This window comes from Capricornis sumatraensis, chromosome 2 (genome assembly GCF_032405125.1).
Source record: "Capricornis sumatraensis isolate serow.1 chromosome 2, serow.2, whole genome shotgun sequence".
NCBI lineage: Eukaryota > Metazoa > Chordata > Mammalia > Artiodactyla > Bovidae > Capricornis > Capricornis sumatraensis.
The window spans coordinates 164,043,850-164,060,016 of NC_091070.1; the positions used below are offsets into that span (position 1 = coordinate 164,043,850).

A 16,167-nucleotide genomic window follows, 5' to 3' on the forward strand; every position below is an offset into this window, starting at 1 on the left:
GTGACTTTTGAAGATCAAAAACGATATCTGATCCCACACCCCCCAACATTGGCCAGGCAGAAAGCAGACTAGGAAATGTTCTCTATTGTCAGGAATAGGACTGCCATGTCCTTTTCAGATGTGAGGAAGGATGTTGATAAAGGATACTGCAAAGAGGACAGAATGAATACCTCTACCCATCGAGAACAAGATCTATTCTGTTCATCAAAGTAGGGAGTTCTAACAATATTTGCTCAGCAAAATTTCTAAATTGTTATGACCTACTTAACTTTTGTGTGCCTCCCATTTTCTCCTTCTCTGTAATATTTTTTTAGCTTTTCCCTGTCTCATCGTTGCATATTGAGTATATAGAAGACAGGTTATTCATCTATTTTAGCTCATAGTCCTCTAAATCAAGAGGGACCACATTTGGAACTAAGTTAGGTTATGAGGCCTTGGGTACTGAGCCAGTTGCCATGATTTGATAGACTTTCAGATGATTTCAGCATGAAAGAGATATATTTGGGAAGTGAGAGTTAAGAGAATGAGTATGGGGGAAAAAAATGCCTTACTGATCAAAGTGGGAAAGTGAAGTCATTCAGTCGTGTCTGACTCTTTGTGACCCCATGGACTGTAGCCTACCAGGCTCCTCTGTCCATAGGATTTTTCAGGCAAGAGTATTGGAGTGGGTTGCCATTTCCTTCTCCAGGAGATCTTCCCAACCCAGGGATTGAACCCAGGTCTCCTGCATTTTAGGCAGATGCTTTACCGTCTGAGCTACCAGGGAAGTCACTGATCAAAGATACAGAGTTTCATAGTACTTTTATCTATATACTTAGAAAGGTCCATTTGGAAGTGAAATATAGTAAAAGTCATTGACCAGTCTCTAATAATATGTTTTATATAATTCTTCTTAAGCCTAAGTCATATTTCACTGCACTTAAAAATGTACTGCAAAAATGTTAACCAAAGATGATTATTAAGTGATAAACATTTGTAAAGTGATAGAACAGGAGAGGTTTCACTAACATTTCTGTAAAGACAATAAACTAAAGAAGTATTGAATTGGAAGTACATATTCTTGTCTAATGGGAATTATATGAACATTTGATCCATGTGAAAATGAACCCAGTATGATCCAGTTACAGACACAAAACATCTCTTTATTACCTTCCTATGGAAACTGGTGGCCAGATGCCCTAGAGAATGATTATTATTTTTTAAATCAAAAAAGTCTTGAAAATTGAGAATTGTTACCTTATCACATTATATATTAAAAAAAAAGTTTAGACCTAAGACTATTAATAATTTATTAGTTACAAAGGCTGCTGTCTACCTTCATCTCTTTCATCATAGGTTTTCTTTTTTTCATATAAGTACTTACTAGTCTAACTGACGTTTATTTAAAAGTGAATTCTCAAAGCCTTGTAGAATAATCACAATGAGAAAAGTGCCGAACAATTTTATGAGGCAATAATCCAGTTCTCTTATTACAAAACTCTAACCAGCTTTCAGCCTTATAGTTTATCCACGCGGGAACCAGATTATTGCCTCATAAAACAGCTCAGTGCTCCTATTATGGTTTAAATATAATTGTGTTTAAAGACCTTGTTGATTCCATTTAGCAAAATTAGTTTTTATCTTATTTCATCATAACAATGGGTTCTAATATCCTTGATGATATTTTGATGTGTGTCCAATTACATTTTCAAGAGTAGTTTTTTTTTAAATTTTTGTTTTTTAGTAAAATTTCTGCTGGAGAATTTTCCAGTCTTAGTTTATTGTTTTAATTCACCATCTTTTTTTCCCTGAGATAATTTAACTTAATAAGCAGTTTATTATTTTCTTATTTTGACTAATAAAATAAAAATAAAAAGTTAAATAATTTTTCTTTGTACCATATTCATCAGCAACAGTAAGTTGGATTTCAGTGATATGCATGTAATGTTCATTCTAATGTTAGGTAATTTGGGATCTGAATCCAGGTTTTAGTACTTTTGAGGTGTGTGACCATGGTCAAGTTGCTTAATACTCTAAGCTTGTTTCTTGGTTTATTTAAAAATGGGACTATTGTAACAAAAATAACTATCTCATAGGGAATTTAATGAGAATTAGATGGCCTAAGTGTTCAGTTGGTATTTTTTCTCTATGTGTATTAGTTTTACCTTATTTTTATATTTAAAAAGATACTACGGAGCTCATACATGCATATAAAAGAAGATTTTAGATAAAGATGATCAGAATAAATGTGGTCAAAATATATTTTTGTAGCAATTTATAGTGATAGGCTGCAGAACAGAATTACAAAAAAATAAGTTATTTATAAATGTACTCATTTATAAATTTCACCTTTGTTTCTAACAAGAAAAGGGATAATTTAAGACTGAGGCAAAAATCACAATGGAGTATAGAGATGATTGGATGTCCTCCAATATCCCCCAACTTGTTGATAATCTGATTGTTGAAGCATGAGAATGTTAGGTTCTGTCAAATACTGCCATTAATTATAGAGTATTATTTTCACTGGTAAAGGTTATTTTATTACAATATAGCAACAGCTTTGAATTTTATGAATACCTGTTTGCATTATTCCTCTCTCCTCTGAACTGTGAAATATTCTCTGGGCACTGATTCACTGATTGTCCATCCCTTTCTTTACCTGATAGTCATGATTATAACTCAATGTGATTCAGATTTCTTTCATACTCAAGTGCATTTTATTAATTCAAATATAAATATAGAAAGCTATATAAGCTCTATTTTTTCCACAGGAGGCTATGTATTATTTAGAAACCAGGATTTACTGTCCTTTAAAGTGAATATTATAGATTTTGCTAATAGAAATTAACCACCTAACACTGTGTGAAGTTACCATTTGAATTCTTTAAGCCCAAGAAACATTATACATTTACCTTATATATTAAGGGCATGTTGGAGTATGTGAAGTGTTGAGTACCCTTATGTTTAATGCAGTTCATGAATATTTTAAATTTCTAGCACATGGTGTTTATTGGGTGAGGAACACAAAATATCAAATGTTTGTTAGCTTTGTCATTTTTACTGTACTTGATTTTTAGTTACATTTGGGAACTTTGTCACTAAATATCTATTTAGCTTAATTTCCCCCCAAAATTTCTAAGAGCATACTCTGGAATGTATATATAAGCTTGTGCAATTATCATCTACTTCTTAACCTGTGGAAAGTTGGGAGAGGAGAAGGATTAGTCAGGTATATTGAGAGGGAAGTGGAGAAGGAAATAGAAAACAGGTTCTCTTAACCACCAGATAAACAATGATAGCTTCTCTAATCAATTGTGTACCATTTTTAGACTATTATTTTGGCTATAACAGAGGTGAAACCTGAGTGAAATCTGCTAATTTTTTAATGTTACACATTCCTCTTAGGGCCTAGCACTACTAAGACTATGAGGTTTTATGTGCTAATATTTCTTGATTTAAGTGAAATTCACAGAACTCATTGCCATCTCTTTCATAGGGATATTGTGAAAATGCCCATTAGCATTTATAGAGTAGACTTTGAGCTCCTACAAAGAAAGACATTACCTAAGAACAAAAGAAATAAATTTAAAAGCAACATATACATAATTGTAAGTGAATCAAACACATGTGCATTAAACTTATATAGACACAAGTATGGAATTAAGCAAGAAATACTTGGCCAAGAGTGCTTTGAGTTTTACAAAGTGGAAACATTTTAAACATAGTTTGATAGATTTCATAAACCTATGTAGAAAAGTTTGCCAGTCTTTGATACTACAAATAAATATTTTGTTATATGTTCTAGAGAATTATTCACATTTTTAATAGTGATCTCACAATTTGTCAAGAGAAACTCATGATGTTAGAAATATTTATTTCAAATATAAAGAAATGATTGCTTTGTTTCTGTTAAATATTGACTGCAAAGATAACTTTCTATCCAATTGATATTTGAGTATAGGTAATAGTAGACTTTATTACACATGTTCAGTTCAGTCACTCAGTCGTGTCCGACTCTTTGCAATCCCATGAATTGCAGCATATCAGGCCTCCCTGTCCATCACCAACTCCCGGAGTTCACTCAAACTCACGTCCATCTAGTTGGTGATGCCATCCAGCCATCTCATCCTCTGTCTTCCCCTTCTCCTCCAGCCCTCAATCCTTCCCAGCATCAGAGTCTTTTCCAGTGAGTCAATTCTTTGCATGAGGTGGCCAAAGTACTGGAGTTTCAGCTTCAGCATCAGTCCTTCCAATGAACACCCAGGACTGATTTCCTTTAGAATGGACTGATTGGATCTCCTTGCAGTCCAAGAGACTCTCAAGAGTTTTCTCCAACACCACAGTTCAAAAGCATCAGTTCTTTGGCACCCAGCTTTCTTCACATTCCAACTCTCACATCCATACATGACTACTGGAAAAACCATAGCCTTGACTAGTCAGACCTTTGTTGGCAAAGTAATTACACATGTTAACATGCAACAAATATTTATTGAATAAGTTTTTGGAGTATGAATACTGAAATAAAAAATTACAGGTTGGCTCAAATATCAATGGAGTCGATGTCTAGCCTTGGAACCTCAGACATGACATTTAATGGGCCTCAGAGGACTGAAAAACTGTATGAATACATAGTGATTACATAGTCCATCATTAATGAGCCTTATGCAGATGCAGTTTATGTTACCAGACAGTGATGTCTGTTAAGTCAACATTGTTTTCCTTACCTAAATTAAAGGTTAGAGCAAGACTATAAGTAAAAGATAAATTGCATTGTATTCCTTGTTTCTCCTCTTAACACCGTTCAATATTATTTGAGTATATTTGACAAATATAGTTTTGCAAATTTGGATTCCTGCTCTGAATTTACAAAAAGCAGTTTGATTTCTGGATAATGTATGTCATTTTGGCTACTTCAAATTTACCATGTTTTTATTCTTCAAGCCATTAAATTTTCAAGTTTAGAACATTGTCTTTGAAAGCATTCATGTAAAAGAGAGTTTTATAAGTAATTATTACAGCTTATGATAAATATGGGGAATAAAAATATAAAATTGTCAAGTAATGTGTCAAGCCCTGTACTTTATCAGTATTATTGTCATAATTACTATCTAGAGAAGATATATTGCCATTTCACAGAAGGGAAAATTAAGTCTCTGAAAATGTGAATAACTTGCTTGAGATTACTTACATAGCAAAGAGGAGACAGACCTGGAAAAATCCAGGTCTAAATGGCTTCAAAATTAATGCTATTCTCCTTATATTCTACTTTCTACCATGATAATCCATTTTCATGGCTTTTTCAAAGCAGTGGCCAAGACTGCAGAGATTTTTCTTGAAGTTATTACCTTGGGTATAGCTAAAGAAATCATGAATGTTAGGTGATAGAAAAGGCTTGCTAAAATAAAGTCACATGTTATATCTATCACGTTAGGTGTTAGATAGGCTTGCTATCAAAAAGAACTCACTTCCATATGGTAATTGATTAACCTGTTGGAAATTAATTTAATTTCATTTTGACAGGGATAGACTAACTTAGCCCAGATATATAGAGAGAGGTTTTCCTGACTTTGGGAGGCCTATACTTTGTTAGGGCTTCCCAGGTGGCACAGTGGTAAAGAATCCACTTGCCAGTGCAGGAAATGCAAGAGACACACTTTCGATTCCTGGGTCGGGAAGATCCCCTGGAATAGAAAATGGCAGCCTGTTCCAGGATTCTTGCCATGGACAAAGGAGCCTGGTGGGCTACAGTCCATGGGATTGCAGAGAGTTGGACATGACTGAACGCATACAAACTTTTTATTAGACTTGCTAATATAGTAGAAAAAACTAGAATGAGAGAGAAAGAAATCCATGTAAGAAATCCACAGAATATTTACATCACGGTAAATAACACCAATAAGAGCAAAATAGTTCCTGGAACAACAAAAATAAAATAGAAACTGTGTTTTTATCTAGTAGACTCTGGGAATACATGTATGTTGATTCTACTTGATCTTTGAGGTGAAATTAAAGATGAAAAGAAGACTTCAGAATTATACAACTAAGCCAGTCTTTAATTAGGTGGATATTTCAGAATGAGAAATGAAGAAATACACATAAATTTGGCTAAATCCTCTGTTCTCTTGTGAACCACTTTTATGTGAGATGTTCTCATTTAGTTACCTCATTCCATCTTCTCCTATGGTGTTGGGGGTGGTGGAGGCTAAGGAAGAGGTTATGTGATTGGAACAATGCTGTCCCTTTTGTTGTGCACATAGTATGTTTCATGCTTCAACAAATAGCTGATACATGTTATCATATTTGATGTTTCAGCAATCCAGTACATTTTTATATCCTTAACTGACTGAAGAAAAAATAGCTTCTGAAATTAATCAACTAGACAGTGTCAGAATCTGGATTTCAGTCCTGTTAAGTTTGATTCCTAAGCTGTGATGTTGACTTCTATAGTAACTCTAGTTTAAATGAAAGTTTCTAATTTAGGATATAATTTAAAATGGCAAGGCGATATTCTAATCATGCCAAATAGGAATTAAGAAATAAAGGGAAAAAAATATGAAGCAAACAAACAAAAAACCAATGTTGTATCTCCAGTGGCAGGTATCTCTTAGAAAGTGGTAAATAGCAGGATAGCATTCAGGGACTCATATATGCTGACTTTTTGTATTATGATAGCACTGACATTATCATTATTCCTAATGTAAATGAGAAAACGGAGGCCCAGAAAGTTCTCATAACCCATCTGCTGTAATTTGGGACTTCAACAACAATCTTTCTTTTTTTATTTTCTTTGATGACAACACTGAATATTTATGACTCGGTATTTATCCTATCCCACCCACTTCTGATTGAGAAAAGAGTGTTAGCTGTCATACTCCTTTCCCTTCTGTGTTTTTAACAAAGCAAGGAATCAATTTTCAACTGTTAAGTTGATAAGACAAATGAAAGAAAGTTAGAAGTTTCTGTTGAAACTTTAGTATTCTCTCACAGTATGACTCACATTTAGGAAAGCATAAGTGTGTGGTTTTATGGCTTGTTCTTCATTATTTTCTGTTAACTTTCTCTACTCTATTTCTTCTTTATAGGCTCTAGTTGAATAAGAAATACTGAAAAAATAGATGAACATATATCTATATAAAATTTATAGACTGCTGTATGTGAGAAGAAAGTTGACAGAGGTGAGAGGGGTTATTTTAAAATTGTCCCAGGTAGTCTTCAGGTAAGAATGGGAATTTCAGAGGCAGACTGATTGCCGCCATAAGTAGTAAATATCAACCTGATTAAGGACACATTTTTACTCATTCAAAAATCAGATGAGCAGGGATCACTCTTTGATTCATTTATTAAGCAATATTTGAGTGTTCCTTGGTGCCAGGTGTTGCTCCAAGTGCTGGGGATATAACAGAATGGAAGGAAATTTTGGCCCTTGAGGAGGAGGACCTACACTAAGTCTGAAGCCTCCGAAGGGGTAGAATTGCTGTCAGTGTATATTGGTTGCATTATTTCTTAGTTCTTTCTAGGACCTTTTAATAAAATGTGTCCTTAATTCTTAGATCTATTCTTCTAAAATCAGTTCTTCTTTTCTCCTCGTAACAAAGTTCTGTGGTTTTTTTTTTTTTTTTGAGATTTTTCAAGCAACTACAGGTCTATTTTGAGTCTGTTTATACTACCTAATATGATCAGATCACATACATCCCTAAAACCTGGCCTGAACCCTGTAGTTGAATAAATAGCCATTCTAGAAGGAAAATAAAACCAATGAATAGTCACTTGCAATTATTCATAAACTATAAAGTATTGTAATTTTCTTACATTCAAAGACAAAGGGTTTTTTGAACAACAGTAACAGGTATTCTCTGCAGTTCTTAGTTTTTTAAGGCACTGTGTCTTGTGAAATGTGATGTTGTGTGAACTTGTGCTGGATGTAGCTTTCTGAAAAGGCCAAGGAGAAATTCTAAGCTCCTTTTTGTGATGTATTCTTGTTCCCATCAGTGACCTCTTCATTGAGAAGAGAGAGAGGAAGGAAGAAAGAAAATGAGGTTTTCTCTGATGACAAGTCAATTTAAGAGAACCCTCTGATCAATGACTGTGCTTGGCAAAAAGCAAGAGGTTTCTGGTTTCTTTTAAGGGAAAAAATGCCAACACATCCTTGATGGCTTGTAGTCTCTGAAAGTGGGATACATTTCATAAGGCATAGGAAAGTGAATCATAGGAAAGGCATAGGAAAGTAAGCTTGATTTTTGCACAAGGACTTCATTTGTGGAGCATAAAAGCATCCCCAGTGAAGTTAATGGCCAGGAGAGAGGAAGCTAAGCTCAAAAGTTGCATTTAAAAAATTCATTAGAAAAGACATAGTAATGAACATTATGTTACTAGACATAAGTTGATTTCAATTAATGACTGAATACTTTTTAAAATACAGATGACATTATGTCTTTTATTGAACCAATGAGAGGACTAATGTTGAAAATTATGCTAGATTTTAAGATTCATAAACCTGTTGCCTCTCCGGAGGTTAGAAGTCACAATATGAAGCATATTTGAATATGGATTGCTTATGACACAGAATACCAAGAAGAAGGAATGTAATTTTTTATTCTGTTTCATGCTGGAAACCAAATTGCTTATTAGATTCAACATAGTGAGTAGCATACCAGCACATCAAGTAGGGACAGTCATGTCTCTATCAGTGACAACCGCTTGGAGAACTGAAATTGTTTACTCTGAGAAATCTGACTGCATTAATGATTTCCTGCTTCCCTTATCTAGCATGCAGTGAGCTCATGTTTTCCTTTGTTCACAATGTTTTGCAATCAGCTAAATGAATAACAGTAATAGTTTGCTTAAATATAGTACTTCTCATCAAACTATTTTTAAGTGCTTTTGTGAAGAATTAGTGTTACAGGGTCCAGTGATGCATGTGCTTGTTGTTATTCACATTGCAAAGGGAGGATATAAAGAGCTTAAGTGGCTCTTCCCAGATCTACGGAAAAATCAGTCAAAGATTCATGCATTAATTGTAGGAATCCTGGCTCCTATTTCATTGATCCAAAGCTGGACCTCATATTTATTAGATAGACATATTTGTCTTTAAAGGCTAACCAGAAGCATGCATTTCTTACAGCTCTATCTCAGCTTAGTAATGAATAATAAAAAAGAATTGCCAGGGTAGGGCAAGGTTGAAGTGCTAAATCTGTAACACGTTTTACTATTGTGTAAAAGTTTTGTGTCTTTTGTGTCTATATCACTCTCAGTTTGTTTGTTTATAATCTGGTTTGTTTATAATAGAATTTGCCTGTCAATGGACAAAAAAGCAGTCTTTTTTCTGTCTAAAACTTTAAATTTAGATTAAAAAAAAGAGAGGAATAAACAAGGAATTTTTATGCTGCTGAAAAGAGAAAAAACAGAATTTTTTTTGCCATTGTTGTATTTAGGAATAAAATTAAAGGTTCACCTGTGAACACTTCCCTGGAAAGGAAATGGTTGCCAAGTTGCTAAGGGCCTCATATAAATATATATAAATTCACACACACACATAACACACACACGAACATATTTTGCATTTATTGCCTTATATTAAAATGGCTTTTTGAAATACTATAATCTACACAGATAATTTAGATAGGTGCATATTAATCTTTACTTGAAGATGAATATACTACCTTGTACAGTATATTAAATCTAGAAAATTGAAAAATACAAGACACATTTTCTGAGAGTAATCTATCAAGTCTAAGTAATATCTGATGCTGTGCAAACATCTGTTCAGAACATACTCTTATTGGTGTAAATGTCGAAAACTCAAAGGCCATGATTCAGCAGTTGTGCTCCTTGGTATTTACCCAAAGGAGATGGAAGTGTATGTCCATATAAAACCCTCCATGCAGGTATTTATAGCAGCTTTATTCATAATTGCCAAAACCAAGAAGCAACCAAGATGTTCTTCACTAAGTGATTAGGTAAAGTGTGCTTCATCCAAACAATGGAATGTTATTTAGCATTAAAAAGAAATGATCTGTGATTTCTATGGTAGTCCAGTGATAAAGAATCCACCTGCCAATGCAGAGAACACAGGTTCAGTTCCTACTCTGGGAAGATTCCACATTCCTCAGGGCAACTGAGCCCGTGCCCTGAAGCCCATGTACCACAACTACTGAAGCCCCACATGCTCCAGAGCTTGTACTCTGCAACAAGAGATGCCATCACAATGAGAAGCCCGCACACCTCTACTAGAGTGCAGCCCCCGCTCTCCATAACTAGAGAAAGCTCCTACAACAGCGAAGAGCCAGCACAGCCAAGAATAATTCAGTTACTTACGGAAAGATATACGCATCTGAATGCAGAGTTCCAAAGGAAAGAGAAGAAAGCCTTCCTCAGTGATCAATGCAAAGAAATAGAGGAAAACAACAGAATGGGAAACACTAGAGATCTCTTCAAGAAAATTACAGATACGAAGGGAACATTTTATGCCAAGATGGGCTCGATAAAGGACAGAAATGGTATGGACCTAACAGAAGCAGAAGATATTAAGAAGAGGTGGCAAGAATACACAGAAGAACTGTACAAAAACAGCTTCATGACCGAGATAATCACGGTGGTGTGATCACTCACCTAGAGCCAGACATCCTGGAATGTGAAGTCAAGTGGGCATTAGAAAGCATCACTATGAACAAAGCTAGTGGAGGTGATGGAATTCCAGTTGAGCTATTTCAAGTCCTGAAAGATGATGCTGTAAAAGTGCTGTACTCAATATGCCAGCAAATTTGGAGAACTCAGCAGTGGCCACAGGACTGGAAGAGGTCAGTTTTCATTCCAATCCCAAAGAAAGGCAATGCCAAAGAAAGCTCAAACTACCACACAATTATACTCATCTCACACGCTAGTAAAGTAATGCTCAAAATTCTCCAAGCCAGGCTTAACCAATACATGAACCGTGAACTTCCAGATGTTCAAACTGGTTTTAGAAAAGGCAGAAGAACCAGAGATCAAATTGCCAACATCCGCTGGATCATGGAAAAAGCAAGAGAGTTCCAGAAAAACATCCATTTCTGCTTTATTGACTATGCCAAAGCCTTTGACTATGTGGATCACAATAAACTGTGCAAAAGTTTGAAAGAGATGAGAATCCCAGACCACCTGACCTGCCTCTTGAGAAACCTATATGCAGGTCAGGAAGCAACAGTTAGAACTGGACATGGAACAACAGACTGGTTCCAAATAGGAAAAGGAATATGTCAAGGATGTTTAATGTCACCCTGCTTATTTAACTTGTATGCAGGGTACATCATGAGAAACGCTGGGCTGGAAGAAGCACAAGCTGGAATCAGTATTGCCGGGAGAAATATCAATAACATCAGATATGCAGATGACACCACCCTTATGGCAGAAAGTGAAGAGGAGCTAAAAAGCCTCTTGATGAAAGTGAAAGAGGAGAGTGAAAAGTTGGCTTAAAGCTCAACATTTAGAAAACAAAGATCATGGCATCCGGTCCCATCACTTCATGGGAAATAGATGTGGAAACAGTGGAAACACTGTCAGACTTTATTTTTGGGGGCTCCAAAATCACTGCAGATGGTGATCGCAGCCACGAAATTAAAAGACGCTTACTCCTTGGAAGGAAAGTTATGACCAACCTAGATAGCATATTCAAAAGCAGAGAGTACTTTGCCAACAAAGGCCCATCTTGTCAAGGCTGCGGTTTTTTCACTGGTCATGTATGGATGTGAGAGTTGGACTGTGAAGAAAGCTGAGTGCTGAAGAATTGATGCTTTTGAACTGTGGTGTCAGAGAAGACTCTTGAGAGTCCCTTGGACTGCAAGGAGATCCAACCAGTTCATCCTAAAGGAGATCAGTTTTGGGTGTTCATTGGAAGGACTGATGCTGAAGCTAAAACTCCAATACTTTGGCCACCTCGTGCAAAGAGCTGACTCATTGGAAAAGACTCTGATGCTAGGAAGGATTGGGGGCAGGAGGAGAAGGGGACAACAGAGGATGAGATGGCTGGATGGCATCACTGACTCGATGAACATGAGTTTGAGTGAAGTCCAGGAGTTGGTGATGGACAGGGAGGCCTGGCGTTCTGTGATTCATGAGGTCGCAAGGAGTCAGACACGACTGAGAGACTGAATTGAACTGACCTGAAACAGGCAGAATGCAGAGGATTTTTAAAGCAGTGAAAACACTCTATATGATCTTATAATGATCGTTATATGTCATTATACATTTGTCTAAATTCATAGCATGTACAATACTTAGAGTGAACCCTAATATAAAGTGTTGACTTTGGGTGACTGTGATATTTCAATGTTGGTTCATTATTGGTAACAAGTGTACCGTTCTAGTGAGTGATGTTGAAAATAGAGAGGTTACATATGTGTTAGAACATGGAGCGGATGGGACATCTATGTTCCCTACTCTCAATTGTGTTGTAATTCTAAACTGATTTAAAAAATAGTTAAAAATACTACCAAACGGGGCCCAAATGGCCCTTTTATATTTTTGATGTTTTTTGTGTGAGACATCCAAAACAAATATTCCAGACTGCCTAAGGTGAATCTAACTATACCTCTTCAGGGATATTTTTTTTCTCCTATGATGAACTCTGTTCAGGATATTCTCTAAAACAGACCTGGGAGGAGGAGAATCTTTATCTGCAGAACACTGTATGCAGTGGCTCAATCATTTGGTGAATCGCTCATGTTTATTTCTAGACAATCAGGAGTTTGGTAGAAATACCTGGATTCTGCAGAAGGTTTTTGAAGTCTTTCCTCAAACACTTTCCTTCCATTACAATATTTCTTAATCTAAGTATTTTTTGTTTGGTTAGTATGTGAGCTATAGCAGAAGGATACAAAGATAAAAAAGCACCCAATTCTTGCTTCCAAAGAATCTAAAGCTTGGACACAAAGAGAATCTATTTAGGATACAAGGTGAAAAGTTACAGACCATGAGATCACATATCAGTCATACTTAGTATGGGGAGTCAAAGATAACATCATAAAGCAAATGCAATCTGGTCTCCTCCATGAGCATACAATACAGATTAAAAAACATAAATGAATGCATACATAAGGCATGTAAAAAAGCAAAGAGATATACAATTAAAATTTACTGATTAAGATATATTTACGACTATTCCATTTGTTCAAAAATATTTATTTGGTATCTATATGTCAGTTACAATTCAGGGTATTAGAATACATATCAGGCATGCCTGTTAGGATGCATGTAATTTGGAAGAGGTGGGGAGATGGATATTTTAAAAGTTCCTCTTCAATTTCAATGGTAGCCAATAAAAGGAAGGAAATGTACAGGGTGTGGTGACTGTATCTGGTGGGGACACCTAAGCTTATATGGAGAAATATGGTGATCTTCACTGAGAAGGCCACATTTAGGCTAAGATGAGAGAGATGAATAGGATTTTGAAAGTCTTGTAGAAAAAAAGAGAATTGTGCTTTTTTGAGTTTAAAGATAGCTGAAGCCCAAAGCTGTTATTAATGTGAATTGGGGGCAGGGGGAGAAGAGTTGATGAGGCCAGAGACAAGGGGATAAGGAGCCAGACCATGTGATACCTTATTAATTTGCTATGGTCTCTAGTCTTTCTGGAAAACAAACAACAAACAAATAAACAGGGAAGCAAGTGAAAAGTTTTAATCAGGATAACAAGATGATCAGATTCCAGGTTTTTAAAAGATGACTCTCTTTGAGGATGCATTAGAGGTTGCTCTTTGAGGATGCATTAGAAGGACTAAGAATGGACATGGGAGGACATTTCAGAAACTGTCTTATAGTCCAGGAGAGAGATGATGGCGTCTTGAAATAGATTCCTGTGACATTATTTCTGGGCTGCCACCTACCTTTCATATTTTCAGTATCAGTTTCCAAAATGAAAATATACTTGTTTCATAACAAATGAAATTTCTTGTGATCTAAATAAAAAGCCCATGCATATATGAGCCAACTGTGTAGTTAGTACGTATTGACTGCGGGTTGTAGTGTTCTGCCTATCTCTGTATTTTTATAATGGTGCTGGTAGTGCCTAAAGATTCATGAATTGATTCCCAAGGAGTCAGATAATAATCTTAAACCCTAAAGAGGAAGATGACATTAACATATCACCATGACCTGTGAGCATTTTCAGGAAGATGAATCTTTCAAGGCTTTTTAAATTAAATAATGTATTCTTTTTGTATTTCTAATGCTGGGAATAAAGCTTGACTTTAAACCTAGTATGTGCATGTGTGTTGCTGCTGCTGCTAAGTCGCTTCAGTTGTGTCTGACTCTGTGCGACCTCAGAGACGGCAGCCCACCAGGCTCCCCCGTCCCTGGGATTCTCCAGGCAAGAACACTGGAGACCATTTCCTTCTCCAATGTGCGTATGTAGATAAACTTAAAAACATGTCTCTTATTTCATACCTTAAAACATATATAAGCTAATTTTGTTTTAGTTATTTAATATATTTACATTAAAAATCCTCTTCTATAGAATTACATAATAATATAAAAGAATATCTTTTGAATAAAAATGGCATATTTTTATGAGAAATTCTTGCATTTTAAACAAATTTGAAGTTGTTACAAATATCTCTTAGTTTACCAAACAACGTTACAATTGATTAGGGAACAGTTTAACTGTGGCAACAATATGAATCAGCTGAACACTTCTCCTCCCCTTCATTCATCTTAGAATGAGATAATGAGGCAAGGCTATGCTAGTAGAGATATCACTTTTAGCCAAATAATTCATCTCTGAATAGCCTCAGATTGCAAAAATTACCGTCTCATTTAAGCATTATTTATCATTAGTGGTGAGGGTAAAATTTTGGCAATATTTTACAGTGCGTGGAGAAAAACTCTTCATGACAACATATTTATACATTTTATAGAAATGAATCATGATAATTCATCTTTATAAGGCTAATTGAAGCTATTGAATAATATTACTAAAATAGTCTTTAGATCAGTGAATTTTATTTTTTAAATTAGGTGAACATTGATGATAAAATCAAATAATCTCTAAAACTATGTAGCCCTGACATCTATATTCTATTTTAAAATGTAAACATAGAAAATTATTACACAACATAAATCTGACAATGTAATCTATTTTTCCAGTTACAAATGTCATCCTATCTGAGGGTCATTTTCATGCAAATAATATACTGTACTTGGCAGTAAGTAATTATATACAGCATAGCAACAACTATGGAGGTTAAAAACAAAGTGCTTAGTCAAACATGAAAAATATGAAATTATATACATGAAGCATTATGTATGCAAATTAAAAACAAATGTGCAAACTCCTGTAAAGGTTGAATTAGATTTCGACATGTACTGAAAGCATTCCTAAAATGTCATCTTTCATTCACCTATCTCTCTACAGTCCTATTCATCATTGTATGGTAGCTGGCCTTGGTCATTATTTCTCCTTTCACTGATTAAAATAAAAACACAATCAGAAACCAAACATGCTCACAAAACAACTATGATGATGTATCATCAACTGAAGAAATTAAACAGACAAATAAACCATAAACAAACAACAAATAATTGTTCTGCTGCCTAAGATCTAGAATAGTAATGTCTTGGGGGATCATTTGCTTGCAAGAAAAACTAATCAAATTAATTTAAGAAAAAATTGTTCCTACCTATTGTTAGACTAGAAATTTTATCTTAAGATGCTGGATTTTATTCTGAAGACTAAAATTATCAACAAGTATTGTAAGCAGGAGAATGATGTTATGAGTGGTGATTCACCTTTTTCTAAATTTAATAACTGGCTGCAATTGATTTTGTAATCACACAAATAGTGAATATTGATTATAGATAAATTTGAAAATACAATTCAGAAAAAGGAAGAATATGAAAGGAAATACAGAACCCTATGGTTAGGCATTGTTTGTCTGATTGCTCTGAGATCCTCGGATAGGTTCAATGAAACACAGAAAAATAGAACATTTACTACACATTGCCATACAGCAAGAATTTCCTTAGAAGTCCTATGATGGATTCCTGAATGCTGACCTTGTCCCTGCTCTTCACTCCCAAACAGAACCATCACTTCAGTGAGGGGCAAAGGGAAGCACCGATGGCCATGTCCACTCCCTTATAGTCTTGGTCTTGATAGTCTTTGGAACACTGTTCTGCTACTTTGCCAAAGGTGTAAAGTGAGAGCAACTTGGAGAGTCATCA

The 16,167-nt window shown here is 35.3% G+C and overlaps 1 non-coding gene across 1 annotated transcript; it reads right to left on the reverse strand.

Annotated features, from left to right (window-relative positions):
• Positions 1-694: 694 nt before the first annotated feature.
• TRNAF-AAA (transfer RNA phenylalanine (anticodon AAA)) lies at positions 695-766 on the reverse strand. Its single transcript has one exon. It is a non-coding gene; the product is annotated as a tRNA-Phe (tRNA).
• Positions 767-16,167: the final 15,401 nt, after the last annotated feature.